Source organism: Ambystoma mexicanum, chromosome 12 (assembly GCF_040938575.1).
Source record: "Ambystoma mexicanum isolate Mex_15411 chromosome 12, UKY_AmexF1_1, whole genome shotgun sequence".
Taxonomy (NCBI): Eukaryota; Metazoa; Chordata; class Amphibia; order Caudata; family Ambystomatidae; genus Ambystoma; species Ambystoma mexicanum.
In genome coordinates this window covers 1,065,409,911-1,065,424,572 of record NC_090936.1, presented here as the reverse complement: position 1 = coordinate 1,065,424,572, position 14,662 = coordinate 1,065,409,911, and the positions used below count along the sequence as shown (strand labels likewise).

The window sequence follows — 14,662 nt, the reverse complement described above, 5'->3', positions numbered from 1 at the left end:
GTAATACCGTTACCGCCACATTTAAGGGCTACAGCCCAACTCGTGATGAGGCCCGTGGTCTTAAAATAGGGGTGGAAGTGTACACCCGGGAGGAGAGGGGCAATGTCTGTTTGAGTGAATAGTAGCTGTAATATATTCCATACTACAGGGATGGGATATACCTAGGAGTAGTAGTTTGTAAGTGCCCCCTAGGTATTTTCTGAAGAGTTTGGTCTTGACTTCCTTCCGGAAACAACAGGAGCACTGGAGCTGTCCTGCGTGCGACTGAGATGATGTTCTAGCATGCTGGGAAACAGCAAGACATGGGGCCTCATTACACGGTAGGCGGAGGACCAAGGTGCTATTAGCACCTTGGTCCATGCCGGTAAAATACCGGCACCGCCTTGGAGGTAAAGGGAATTACCGCCCTATTCCAAGGTTGGCGGGGCGGTATTTCCCCTACCCCCATTGCCCTTCCCAATTCCCATTTTTGCCTCATAGGGCTCTATGGGAATGGGGAAGGCGCTAATTATGGTGCCGCAAATTGCGGTACCGTAATTAGCACCCTGGTCCCTTTGCGGGTTGGTTTTTAACGCCTGCTAAACAGCAGGCGTTAAAGTTCCAACCCGCAAAGGGACCTCGTAGTAAGGCGGTAAGGGTTTACTGGTACCGGTGCCCTTACCGGTACCGGTAAACCCTTACCGCCGTCCGTGTAATGAGGCCCACGATCTGTTTCCTAGTTTTCTGTGTGTGCGGCAGTTTACTGTCGAGCGTTGCAATGTCGGGTTCCTACAGGTTTTTTTGTGGCTCGATAGGCTGGTGTTGCATTACCAGAGATGCCAAAGACAACGTCCACAGTGCAGCTTCCGTGGCTCCTTTGCCACTTGTGGTCCAGTGGTGCAATGATTGGAGGATTGTGTGAATCTAATGTGGGTTAAATTCTGAAAACCTAAATCTATGTAAAATAAGATTAGCCAAACCTCTTACGTAATGCAATGCCAAGTTTTTATCCCTACATTTACTAAATGTCATAAAAAATAGCTCCACCTAAAGTAGGTCATGCAATTCGATCCCGGGTTCTGGCCTGAACCTCATCTCAAGTCAGTGCCTGGCCAAAGTAGGGGCCGGCCACAAGCCCCTCCAGCTGCCTGCTCTCCCTGTAAAAAATACAATTATGAAAAAACCACACTCCTGAAGTGCCGACAGCGCAAAGGGAGCATGCTCACCGGACTTCCTGTCCCAGGCCGCCTGACTTCCTGTCTCACCCCAGCAGCTCATTGATTGACTGGGACAGGACAGGAAGTCAGGCGGCCGGGACAGGAAATAAGGCGATCACGCTCCTGTTGTGCAATGGCGAATTTAAAGTCCCACTCCCCTCCCCACAATATATACTGCCACGGTCCCCCTTCCATCATGGTCCGTTCCCTGCCCCAGCCCTCTTTACTTGCACCAACACCAAGACCCCCATATCACACCTTTTCTGCTCCCCAGCCATCTTGCCTCCCTTTTCTCTGCTTCGATCCCTCTCATACCCCTTTTCTCAGCCCCTAGCCCCCCCACACTGCTTTTCATGGCCCCTAACCCCCACACCAATGTTCTTGGCCCCAAGCCCCTCAAACCACTTTTCTTGGCCCACAGCAGCATCACACCCCTTTTCTCAGACCCTACCCTAGCCCCCTCACACCTCTTTTCTCTGCCCTAACCACCTCATACCTCTTTTCCCAGCCCCCAGCCTGCCTCATTCCTTTCAGCCAGCCCCCCCAGTCCCCTCATACCACTCTTTTCACACCCTAGCCCCCTCACACCTTATTTCTCAGCCCATTCACACCCTTTTCCTGCCCTCTAGCCTCCTCAGACCCCTTTTCTCGCCCCAGGCCCCATCACACCGATTTTCTCTGCCCCTGGTCCTCTCACACCCCTTTTCTCAGCCCCAACCCCTCTGATACCCCTTCTCTCTGCCCCACACCTCTCAACCCCTTTACTTAGCCCCCTCAGACCGCTTTTCTTGCCCCAGCCATTTCCACCCCTTTTCCTCAACCCCAGCCTCTTTTCTCCGCCCCCAGCCACCCCTGTTTTGCACGTCCATTTTCCTGTCTCGGTTGGCGTTTGGTCCTAAGAGCCAGGCTCGGCTCTAGCCAAGCGATCCCTGGCTCTACATGACACCCAGCCCTTCGCGGGCCATCCTTCAATGCCCTACTTTTCCGGAACCTATTATGAGATGTTGCTCTTTAGCAAAGCACCATTTTCAATCCGCTTTTTCAAGTGAACTGTTATTTACTTGCTGATTCAACTGTTGAGCTTTAATCAAGTCTATGCAAAAAAAGACAAGCAGACTCGTCCTTAGCGCTTTAGGGGGGTGCCGCTCTGTCAGGTGTATTGACCCACGTTTGAGTCATTAAGCTGCAACATTTGGTGCTGTGGGCTTAGAAAATCCAAGATGGCCAAAAAGCCCACATGTGCGCCAGAATCCAGGAGAACCGCGCAGTTTGTGTGCACACAAAATGGTCGCCTAACCTTCCACCCACCAGTGCGAGCGTGATGGGCCAGGGGTGCCATGAGTGGAATGTGTGCCAAAGGAAAAACAGCAGTGCCTGTTAGCTTAAAAAGACCTTTGAAATCACCTTGGTTTCTCTGAATGCAAGCTAAAAATGCCTATGTCAAACATTGCAGGATATTCAAAAATCTCACTGAACACCAGCAGACATTTGGCAGAATGAAGTTTGGTGTGCATACAAAATCTGGAAAGAAAAAGAGCCCAAAACAATGTTCATAACAAAACTGGCTGAGCTGTGGAGGTCAGCAGCTTAAGTTAAACTGAACTGAAAACCACTAAAATCAAAATGTTTAAATTAAATGAGGGACCTACTTTTGAGTGTCACATAGTTTGTAACTGTTGAAATGTCATAGTTTTGAACTTAGAATCAGCACTCTAGCTGCATGTGTAAAAATTGTCAGTTTGATTTGAATGTAGAAAACTGGGAACAAAAAGTGACATTTAGCTGAAACCTGGCTTAATGAAACTGGATTCTGCCTGACAACTACCCCCAACAGGAATTGAAAATGGATCAACAGCTGTGTTCCCAGGCCTGGCTGCATTCTGCTGCCCCCACAAAAAGGAGGTGACACCTCTCTGATTGAATTACCTGGGGACTGCAGGAAAACTGAACAATGGACTCAGGCAAATGTTATATTGGGGGGGCCGTAAAGTGGCTTCCTCTTGGGAGAAATGGGAGCAGAAGTGCCTGTGAGAGCCAGCTGAGCTTGGGGGAAGTGGATAAACCAGTTCTTCCACCATATGATGTGGGAAGCCACACCCCTTTTTGACCAGGGCATAAGTTAAAAGATAGATAACTCATAGTGCGGACTGGTCAAAATGATATAAGTAATATCATTATTCTTGTGATTTTTCTGTGCACATTTTAAGAGGCGTTAGGACCCTGTGGTGTATTCTGGGGGGTTGCTAGCGGAAAATAGGGTCTCACTCCAAATGTCTGCATGTTAAAAATCTGACACTTCATCAATTAATGTCCATACTCCTTGCGCACATGTGTGTAATTTTTGGTAAATGTCCGATATTGGTAAACCAGTCAAAAAGCGCAAAATGTTGTCATTTTTGAATGCAAGCCCCCAGGAAGATCAGAGGCGGACAAGCATGGACCATAAGGAATATATAATGTGTACATGTAATTTCAACAAATTGTGTATCTGGGAAATATGTATTTGAATCAAATATAGATTTGTGGGCAAATTGACCAGGGGAGGATCCTCTGACCCATAAACAGACCTCATCATGATGACAATCCATTTCCTTCCCCCAATCATGGGAGAGGGGAGAATTGGGCCAATGACCAGTAGAGAGGGGCAGGCTCAGTTATGCCACGCACACACCCACTTCCAAAACACATAAAAAGAGACTGCTGGGACAGGTAGAGACATTCAATTCCATTTTCTGTGGGACGCTCTGCCGGCAGACTCCAGACTTCACATCCATCAATCTCCAAAGACCAGAACTTTACTTCAGAACTTAAAGCAAAGGCCTAAACCCACAAACTGAGAACTCTTCTCAGGAGGCCTCAGCATCCTTAAAATCATTTGCAAACTATTCCACAGCCTGGCGAGCAGTCTGAATTCATTGCCAAGAACCTTTGCCAGTACCCAGAAAGCAGTGTTACATCCAGAATCCACTTGATACGGACCGGAAAGCAGAGCAGTATCCAGAACCAGAGGCCGCTATATCAAGAGAGGCTAGACCAGCAGAGCAGAGCTGACCCAGACCGCTGTGAGCAAAACCAGAGATCCGGATCGCTGTGAGCAGAACCGGTGCCTGATTGACCCGCCGAGCAGACAGAACCGCCGCCGGATGTGTTGACCAGATCTGTGACGAGGCCTATTTCAAATTTATATTGTGAGTACCTAGCAGAATTGTGCAGAACGAATCTCTTAGTTAAAATAATCTAATTCAAGCTATTTTAACCTAAGTAGAACTGCCTCCTAGAAATCGTGTCATCTGTCATTTTTAAGCTGCACAACTGTCACCTGTCAATTCTGCAGCTGCAAGCTGTCACCTGTCATTTTGAGTTTTACTTTAAATCCGAAAATCTACCTTTATTAAATCGTCTGTATCTCTTCAACCGTTTGGGCTAGGAATTTAAAGCTGTGATTCTAGGCTTTCCAGCGAACCTAGAACCGACTTTCTACTCCCTATACTTTTTCCGCAATCGCGATTTACGCACTCGTGAAATTTACCGCGATTTGCGATTTGGCTCAATTTCTCCACTTGTCAAAATAGCAGCTCCATTCTTTCCTTTGTTAAAATCCGTTTGCAACCTGGTAATAACTCATAGAGCATTGCTAAAGTGAGCCTGAACTAATACCAACAAGCATCTCTCACTCACCCTGAATCTCTAGAGGGAATTAAAATCAGTTAGCACATTTTCCCATCCATTGCCATCACATTTAAAAGCATTTTGGGCCTGTGTTTCAGACTTCTACCTGTTTTCCTCTAAGCTTGCTGGGGGGGAACTGCATTTCGTATTGCATTTTGTTGGGATTCTTGAAGACTGTGTGCTCTCCTTCCATTTCTTACATTGCATAGGGGGGGAGTGAACTGTCAAGGAAAGGTGATTACATTGTCTTTTGTTGAAGCCATTTCAAGTTATTTCTGTACTGCATTTCATTCATCATTGCGTTTCCTTGAACCATATAAAGCATTCTTTCCCACCTTATTCTTCTGTTCCTGTCCATAAGTTACCTCTTGCTGATTATTGCTCATATTCACAAGTGTAATATCCATTATCAATTTATTCATAGAAGTGTGATATATATATATATTTTATACATTTTGAAATAAACCTTTTAATTTGCAAAACAAACCTACTTCTTCGCTCAGTTGGGTCAGGGGGATTCTAAGAGGGGGGTGTTATACAAGGGTTGTCATCCAGAGTACTGAACTGGACATAAAAATACATCAATAAGGGTTTTCCTCAGCATCCCAAACTAGGCATTGACTTAGCTGTAGTGTTGAAGTGAAGCCGCTTAACAGCTCACCTACTGAAGTAATCTCAGAGCACCAAAGTAAACCCACGGTGCAACAGGGAGGTACAGATGGCAGGCAGTCAGGGTGCCCAATTGCCTGGCATTAATAAGGGCTAGGTAGTTTGCAGGCACTAGGATTAAGCCTTTTGTTTGATTTAAAAGGTTGTTGCCTATGCAGTAGGCAATTAAAGACTTAGGGGCCTCATCATGAGTTGGGCGGTATTCCTGCCGGGATACCGCCCACACTAATAGTGCTACCGCCACCTGGTCCAGCGCTATTAGCGCCAGATCACGGGTTTGGCGCAACGTATTCCCCCATTCCCCATTGGTCCATTCGGGAATTCCCGATTCCCCATTGCACCCAATGGGGAACTTTCGGCATGTTTACTGTCGGTGGTATTACGGCACGGTAATAGCACCGAATAGCGGCAAATTCCCGGCAGATTTCCCCCCAGCTCAGAGCTGGGGGTAAATGCTGCCGAACCCGTGATTTGGCGGACCCTTAAATGCAGCGGTAATAGCATTATTTAAGGGTTACCACCAAACTCGTGATGACCCCGACCATTATAATATCGGAAACATTTGGCAAATTAGGGAATGGGGATAATGTTCTAGAGTATTGTATCGTAAAAATAGTATTCACGGTGTTTATCCAGCAGGTGCCATTGCTCGCTTGTTTGCACTGACACCGTTTTTACAGAAATAGGTTTTAGGTGTGAACCTCCTAGGAAAGGGGCACTGCCAGTCAGTGCTTACTACCGGGGACAGTGCAAGGATTTTGGCACCCCACACAAATTCCGTTTTACTGCCCTTCCATCTTGCCAATTGTGCTTATTTGTTTCTGCAGAGCCAATCCGACACCCCCTTGCTGGCATGTTCATGATATCAAGTGACAAACACGGCATGTTAGGGAGAATAAAACTGACTTTACGAGTAATTGAAGGCTCCACTGCCTGTCACCTACCACACCAGCTCCCACACATCCCTCTCACTAAATTCCATCTTTGAACAAGCCACCACCACCCTAACACCTGGGGGTTCATGCCAGGCTTAACGGGGATGCTTGATGCTTAAATGAAATCACCAAAAAGTGCTTCTCGTCACTTCTCCGGTCTCCTCTGCTCCCTCCTTCCTCTCTCCCCTCCCCAATAAACAAATCGTTGGTAATTGGTACCTACTGACTTCCTTCTACCGCAACCTGTGAACTTCAACCAAACTGGTAGACGGGAAGAAACCCTGGGAATCGGTCACATGGATCTTCTACCAGTAACAGTGGCCACCAGAGTGAGCATGCAAGACCCTCTGCCTCATAAACAAATGCCTCCACCAAAACACCCCTCATATACCTCAAGACCAAAGTAGAGCAATGCACCCCCCTACTCGACAAACCAAAAGCAATTGCATGGCGCCAGAACACCGTTCACACAAACACATGGCAGCAGTTTGCAATTCAAGATCCTCTTTTGCGAACAAGTTCGTCAATGGCCCACGTGCAAAGGCAAACCACAAAATATTCATACAGAACCTTGCATCTTCTCAAGGGTAGCTTGCACTCACAGATTCCTCATCCACAGATAATAGTTCCAGGTGCAGTGTTGAACAGCAACGCTTATCTATCTATCTATCTATCTATCTATCTATCTATCTATCTATCTATCTATCTATCTATCTATCTATCCATCCATCTATCTATATTAATTTTTATATAGCACAAAATCATCCGAAGGCCCCAGAGCGGTCACAAGGACAGACAAAATATAGAAACAGTATAGCAGGAGGCAAGACATAGAACCAGATAAACAGGCAGCATGAGATTACTCAGTGCCACCATCAAACAACCATGTCTTAAGTTTTTTTTAAAATATGTTGATGGATACAGAGTTTTTGAGTGACAACGGCAGCGAATTCCAAATCTTTGGAGCCCAGAAGGTAAACACAGCCAATAGGGGCCATGCGAGCGACTCAGCACTACCTTTGTCACGGCATCATGGGCACTGGAGATTATGACGCAAGTGGAGAGCCACCTTTTTGCTCTTCCTCCTTTTCGCGTGCCAGAGGCAACCTTCAGTAGAGCTACTGGGGAGCCACCCGACGTCTATGACGTGCTTCTAGTCTTCTCTCTATGTCAGAAACGTAGCTTCAAGCAATGCCTGGACTGAAAGCGACAGAGCACAGTCTGGGGTCTTCCCTGGCGACGTCTTCAGTGCCTTTGGGCAGTCGTTGGAGCCAATAGCCATTCAAAGGTATACGACTAAAGTTTCTACTCTGCCTTACAAGTGTTCTATGTTCTTACATCACCAGGTTTTTTCCAGAGTTTTTTGCTGAACATTTTCAACCGAAAAAACTAATTACATTTTTTTATATTTGGGGGGATCCCACCAAAGTCTCCATTTTGCTATTATCTAGTCCCTATTCCCCAACCGCCTACCAATTATATCCCCCTCACCGGCCACCCCACCCCCATATTTGTCGATGAGTTTTTTCAGCTGAATATTTCCAGCCAAAATAATCTGCGAAAAAAAGCCTGGCGATGTAACAACGTCGTACCCGACCCGATCTCCACCCCAGAGCTATCAGTCCATCGCGTCCTCCAAATCATCTTTAGAAGCCCCTCGCCGCACTATGCCCACTGCCTCACCAGATGTAGTGTATCACATTGGTTGACCTGCACTATAGAAGAAACTGAAAAAAAGAGGGCCCAACAACCCCGCACTAGGAGCAAATCCTTTTCCTCCAAAACCTAATCTTTCTTGTTCAGGACTCCTTGTTCAGTGCCACTGTTCTCTGAGCTCATAGCCATTACACAGGTTTCTATTAGAGGAAACCCCTGCCTGCACTCAAGGAAATACATAGGAAGGTGGATCTTTTCCTTGCTGCTAAACTGATGTGTGTTTGGAAGGTTTTGAATGAATCGTAGCCACTGCACACCATCGTTTTCCCATCCCACACAGCATCCTCCACTGCAGTTGACTACATGCTGAGGATGTAAGCAATATTCAATCAAGGCCAGCGCCATGAGACCCACTTCTGGGGCCCGCTGCTCCTTTATGGCATAGCAGTGTCCAGGTACAACCCCACCGTTACACTCCTCTGGATTCAATGTTAAGCCAGTGCTAACTCTGGCACTGCACTCAGTCTCATTGATCCAGATCTACGCCCCTCTACTCCAGTGTCGATGACACCGAACGAGCTGCGATGCTGCCGGCACTCCATCACCTCTCCCCAGTAGGTGAAACAGGAGTCCTTGGGTTAATCCTGCTTAAAGGAAGTTGAGGTGGCTCGGCTCACCTTTAGAGTCTTTTTGATGAAGAAGATGGTGATGCATCCTTTGGCTTGGAGGGCCTGCTCTAAGTGCTGTAGGATGCGGTTTACCTCCTCCTATGGAGACCACGCCCGGCGATACATATACGGAGCCCAACATAGAGAAGCAGGGCCTCACAGGTGCCAGTGGTCTTGCCATCTCTCTTCGGGACCTCTCTGGGCCCTGTAGGATGAGAGTTTGCCTACTTCCACTCTGTGATTGCCAGAATGATAGATTCACTGGTGGTAATGGAAAGGAGAGTCTATGCTCTGATAGACATTTTGGAACCTGACTCACCTTTAGAAGTCACACTGCTATTCAGTTGAGTAATCATTGAGCTGTTGCTAGCCTTATGAGGCAAGCATCTTCAATGACTGCAATGTCGGAAAATGTAAAACTCCAGACCAGCACCTGGAGATGCAGGAGTCCAGGTCTACTGCATTTCTCTCCGCGACCCCAGATAAGGGGTCAAAGAGGTTGGATGCCTTCGGAAGGAAGGTTTTTACTTCATGAAGTGTATCTCTGGGCACTGTCCATGCCACCTGCATGTTGGCTAGGTAGAAACACGCGAACGCATCTGGTTGGAGATAGGAAAGGTGGCTTCCATTTATCTGCCAGAGGACATACAGCCTCCTTTCCTACAAATGGTAATGGATGGGGAGTAGGCTGCTCCGCAGAAAGTGCACCTCATTGACTGTCTGGCCAGGTTCATGGGAACTAGAGTGTTAATACTCAGGCACTCATGGATGCGTACCGCACACTTCATCTCAGAAATCCAGGTGAAGCTCCTCAACATTCACTGTGATGGGACCACAACTTTTTTTTTGGACAGGCAGATGGCTCACACGATAGGTTTACAGTGTCTGAGAAAACAAATAGGCCTCTAAAACCACCGGCTCTCCCTTCTCTTCCTTATTGTTGAGGATTTTAAAATGCGGCACACTCCAATCCAGGACTCTTTCTACTGGCCAGGGATGCAGCGCACAATTAAAATGTGTTAAAGTTTGTTTCATTCAGATTCAATCTTTGAGAAGGCAGCCAACCCGTCTCACCCCCCCACCCCCCTTAACGTGCACCCTGTGTCGCAATGGACCATGAACCAGGCCAGTGTGTAATAATGAAATATTTATTTCTTTTAACTTTGAACAAAAATCAAACACCTTCAATGTAGGGCAGCAATCACCAGTGTGGTGATAGGTACACAATAAAATGATAGAATACACTTAATGTAACCTTCCAGCATAAGATACACAATGCATAAATGAATGAAAGCAAGATTACTTTTCGGTTAGTATCTTCAGATAGCACCACAGTTAGACATTCCCCCTGCAACACTCCCCCGAACCCGGTTCACCAAATTTCGTGTGGGTGCAGTGGAGTAACAAGGAGTCAGGTATACTAGGCAAAGAATGAAAATCCAACTTACCACCCCTGAATAGGAGGCATAAATCGGATTGAGTTTGCTTGAAAACTGAGCAAAATGGCTCTCAGATTTACAGAATGGTTATTTTACATCAACGGTTGAATGGAGAAGGCAACAACGAGCATACAGTTTAGGAAATCGACTTTGGAAGGAAGAAAAAAATAGTGCAGCAAGAATCATACATGGCAAAATTTCAATTGCTTTGAATGGCACTAACACATGGACAGATTAACACAGATTAACACAGATTTTCCTAAGGACTGGATACACAGAGGATTCCAACATTTTAAGAATTTACTAGGGTATTTATAGGATTTCTTACAGGGTTTCTTTTGGGTTTGACAAATGGCATGGTAACAGAGCAAAGGATGCAGCTTTTTGGTTACTGGGGAAGGGTGATACTTACAACAAACACTTGAATGGGGTAGTTTGGAGAGCAAACCGTATTTCTGGACAGTGAGGCAAGATCTGGTCCTGCGCAGTGGCGGGCTCTCCTGGAGGGGGACAGCTAGGCCTAGTCTGGTCACTGTAGACAGCAGGATGTATCAGCTGGGCAAAACAGGTAGCGCAGAAAAGCCAGTCTGGTCACTGGATAATCCCAAAAAGGGTTCCACAGTCATTCCCCCTTTCTCCCTGAATTATTGGGATTTTAGTAGGGTTTAATTCTGCATGGTGGTACTGCATGGATCAGGATCAGCTACCCCTGGCCTAACAGTGGAATCTGGAGTCTTGCAGAGTGAATGGGGAATGCCTGGATCTCTGGATGTTGCGGCTTGGATTTTTGAATGCTGGATTTTTTTTTTATGTCCTGTACTTTGAATGTCTCCACCTTATATAGACCAGATGACATCAGAGGATTTTTACTATGAGGGCAGAACTAAGCTGGACATACCTCAAAGATGGATAGGTCAGCGTGAGGAGGTTTCCACCTCCCTGTAAGCAGAATGGACTGAAGGAAGTGACTCAGTTTTAGTGTGTGTGTTTTTATGAGGTGCTTTGTCATACCACATTTACTTTTGCCAAAATCAGTTATGACAGAAAATGCTCATTTTTATAAATGTCACCCTTATAAAAATTAAATAGGCAAATACCATATTTCACACTGAATATTTCTGTCCAAACGCCAAGTTTGTGCGATATTGTTTTGTTCTCCTGGCATTCTTTTGCAATTTATATGGAAAATATTTTATCAAACATCCTATAAATAGATACACATGAGCCTAACAGCTTTGGGCATATTTGCATCTAACTTTCATAACCGTGTCATGTACGATTTTCTCAGAAATAGCCTTTTACTGGCGTTTGTGCATTCCCCCTGACCCCCCTGATGCTAGCACGATCCACAATGTCTTATTTTCATGGCGCACAAATTACATTCAAGCTGTCAAAATTTTACATTACTGCTTCTTTAGATTGTGTACATAAATGTCTTCATGGAAAATTCTTTTGAATCAAGTGGGCTGGCTTTGTTCCCAAAAAGTGGGCAGTCTTTTCAATGCCCTAGCCACATGTCCTTCACTGGTCATCCTGGCACATAGGTTGCCATGGCTTTTCCTTTGAAGTCTTTCAGTTTGAATGCAGGAAATGTCACACTTCTGAGGCAAACGCATGGGTGGCTTCCTCCTTTGTTCTTAGGATCATACCTGCTATGCAGTCTGAGGCACCTTGTAATTACCACACTTGGCAGTCCACAGAACTGGATCCCTGCCCCGGGCAATAGGAAATCACGGGGAAATGCGAGATTTGGCCTGTGAGCCAAACTGGTCTAACAGGAATGCCAGCCTCAGCTGTTGAAGTGTTTCTTTTAGAGAAAATAAAATACACAGAGTTACAATACCTTCAACTCTCTCTTCCTAGATATCCTCCTTCTCGAGCTCTTCGCTCATCCGCCTCCAACTTCCTCAGGGTCAGTTGCTTCTCCAAGCAATGAGTTTGTGGTAGATCTCTTTCCTCGGCTACAACCTCCCTCTGGAACAGCCTCCCTGAAACTTGAGGAGAACCATCTCCGGTTCTGGAAGCACCTCAAATCCTTCCTCTTTGCTTCTGCTTTCTCTCTTCCTCTCGTCTGCTGAATTCATGGCTGAAACTGTACTGGTTACCTGTCCACCCTCTGATCTCGGGCCCAGGTCCCCTCCCCCACCAGTTACACACCTGCACTGCCCCCCTTAGCAATCCCTGCATTTGGGGACTGTTTTCTGTATCCCTACAGTCCCCCACCAGCACTTGACACCTCCTGATGTCTGCACTTACCCTTGCACTTGTCACCACCTGACCCTACTTCTCTTATTGTTATTTATTCTATTACCCCATGTACTGCACTGTCCACTTCCCACCTCCCACTCCGCAATTTTCCTCTTCCCCCCTCCCATGCACTTGCGCAATCCTTAGGACACTCGGCCTAGTATGATCGCTGTCTCTGTCTTCCCTCTGTTCCTCCACCCTTGCCGCGTCGCACCTTGAAACACTTGTGTATAGGCGCGTTATAAATGCCATATCACACCATATCATATCATATACTTATAACTTTGCAGCTTTTCTTCCCCCACTGTACTGTTGTGTTTCTGAGCATTTTTACAGTATTATTTCCCATTTAGGTTCAATCATGGCCTTTCATTTCTCTTTAAGGCAAAGGAACACGTATTCACTTTATTTTTATCCATTTAGCAAAATGCGGTTTTCCTCTCATTGTGCTGTCTGACAGCTTCCAAAGCTCTATTCAATTTCTGTACAGGGATATGTTCAAGAAAAGGGGGCTTTGAAACTGACATAAGCAAAGGGAGAGAGAGAGCTTCTTGTGAAGAGTTTGCCTGTGTTATTTTTTTGCAAAAGTAAAACGCTTGCCGTACGGCCTGGAGTGAATTTCTCTGCTATTTCACAGATTTTACTTGACACATAATGCCTTTCATGGAGGACTGGCCCTCCTTTGATGGTGTTCATCCTGAAGATAGATGGGCATAGCTGTGTTATACTGAAACCAAACTGTGTAATGTTGAAAGATGAAAATAGCACCAGTATAAAGCCATTTTAAACGCAAAACATTTTCTCTTTCAATTGGAAGTTTTGAGCTGGCAGCACAGCAGCACTGCCTTTCAATTCTTTTCTTTGGTGCACATGAAGAAAATAAATGCAGCCATTCTCATGGTATGTGCTCAGCAGAGACAGCGCAGCCATTATTTTTTAACTGCTAAAAACACAGTTTTGACACAAGGGAATATGTTCTCAGCAGATACAGCGTCACCATTATTTTTGTAACTGCTGAAAAGGCAGTTTGTTGATGTAGGGGAAGTTCTGCTGGGCTGGTAATTGTAACCCACATCATCAAGGGGCCACCATGTTCATATGTATCTATTTTTGGAACAGTCAGACAATCTTTGTGCTAGTGCTCCAAAGCAACGCCAGAAGCAAAAAACAGAGGTTATATTTTCACACCACAAGGGGGGAATGTTTGAGACACCGCCACATCTCTGATAATGCCCCCCCCCAGAATACCCTCCCCAAAGCCACTTTAACTACAACCCCTTTGCCAACACAATGCACCTGGGGGGATGGGACACGATTAGGTATTTCCTCCAGGAGTGGAAGAGACTAATGGGTGCTCCACAGGCATATTGCCTTCCCTTCGTGGAACTGCCACATGCTTAACCTATCCTCTGGAGCTCTCTTTTACTACCTCCAAGCAACGTCTCGGGTGGAGAACTTGTAAGCATTCTGTGCAAGGGTATTATAAAGCGGGTTCCCTCCCATGAGTTCAAATGGGGCTGGTATGCAAACTACTTTCTTGACTTGAAGAAGGGGGTTCAATGAGGCCCATTTTGGAACCTCTCCTTTCTCAACAGGTTATTCCAAATGGTGATATTCAAGAAAGTCATCTGAATGCAGATACTCTAGACCTATTAGGAAGAGAACTGAGTCCCTCAACCTCCAAGGTGCCCAACTCCAGCTCCCTGTTCATTCCAAACATTAGAGGGACCTAAATTCATCATCTGAGGGAAACACTGCTAGTTTGCGTTGCTGTCTTTTGGGTTGACATCCACTCCTAGGGTCTTTGCAAAAGTCCTGCTGTTATTTTCAGAACACCTCCAGAAGGGGAGGGTTCATGGTTGCTTCCAAATCGATGACTGGCTGCTGAAGGTGAGGTCCCTAAAGCTAGATTGGCATCACCTTTTCAGAACATGAGCCCTGATCTGGGCTTCTCACTGCAGTTTAAGAAGTCATCTTTGACCCCGCTTCAGTTCATTGAAGCCACCCTGAACTCCCAATGAGGGTGGCTGTTCCTGCCCCTTGAGAGGGTGAGAGTCATTTGTCGGCTGAGTTCCCTTTTCCAGATGCACTTTCTCGTTCCCGCTGCAGTGTTGTTGTGTCTTTTGATGATGCTTGCTGCTTGCATTTTATGGTTGTGCGGGCACAGCTTTGGTGGCAAGTAG

At 46.2% G+C, this 14,662-nt stretch overlaps 1 protein-coding gene across 1 annotated transcript in view; it reads left to right on the top strand.

Moving 5' to 3' along the window:
- The window catches only part of LOC138514720 (collagen alpha-1(VII) chain-like), a 1,453,166-nt gene that overhangs the window by 1,278,474 nt on the left and 160,030 nt on the right, over positions 1 to 14,662 (top strand). The window lies entirely within an intron of this gene.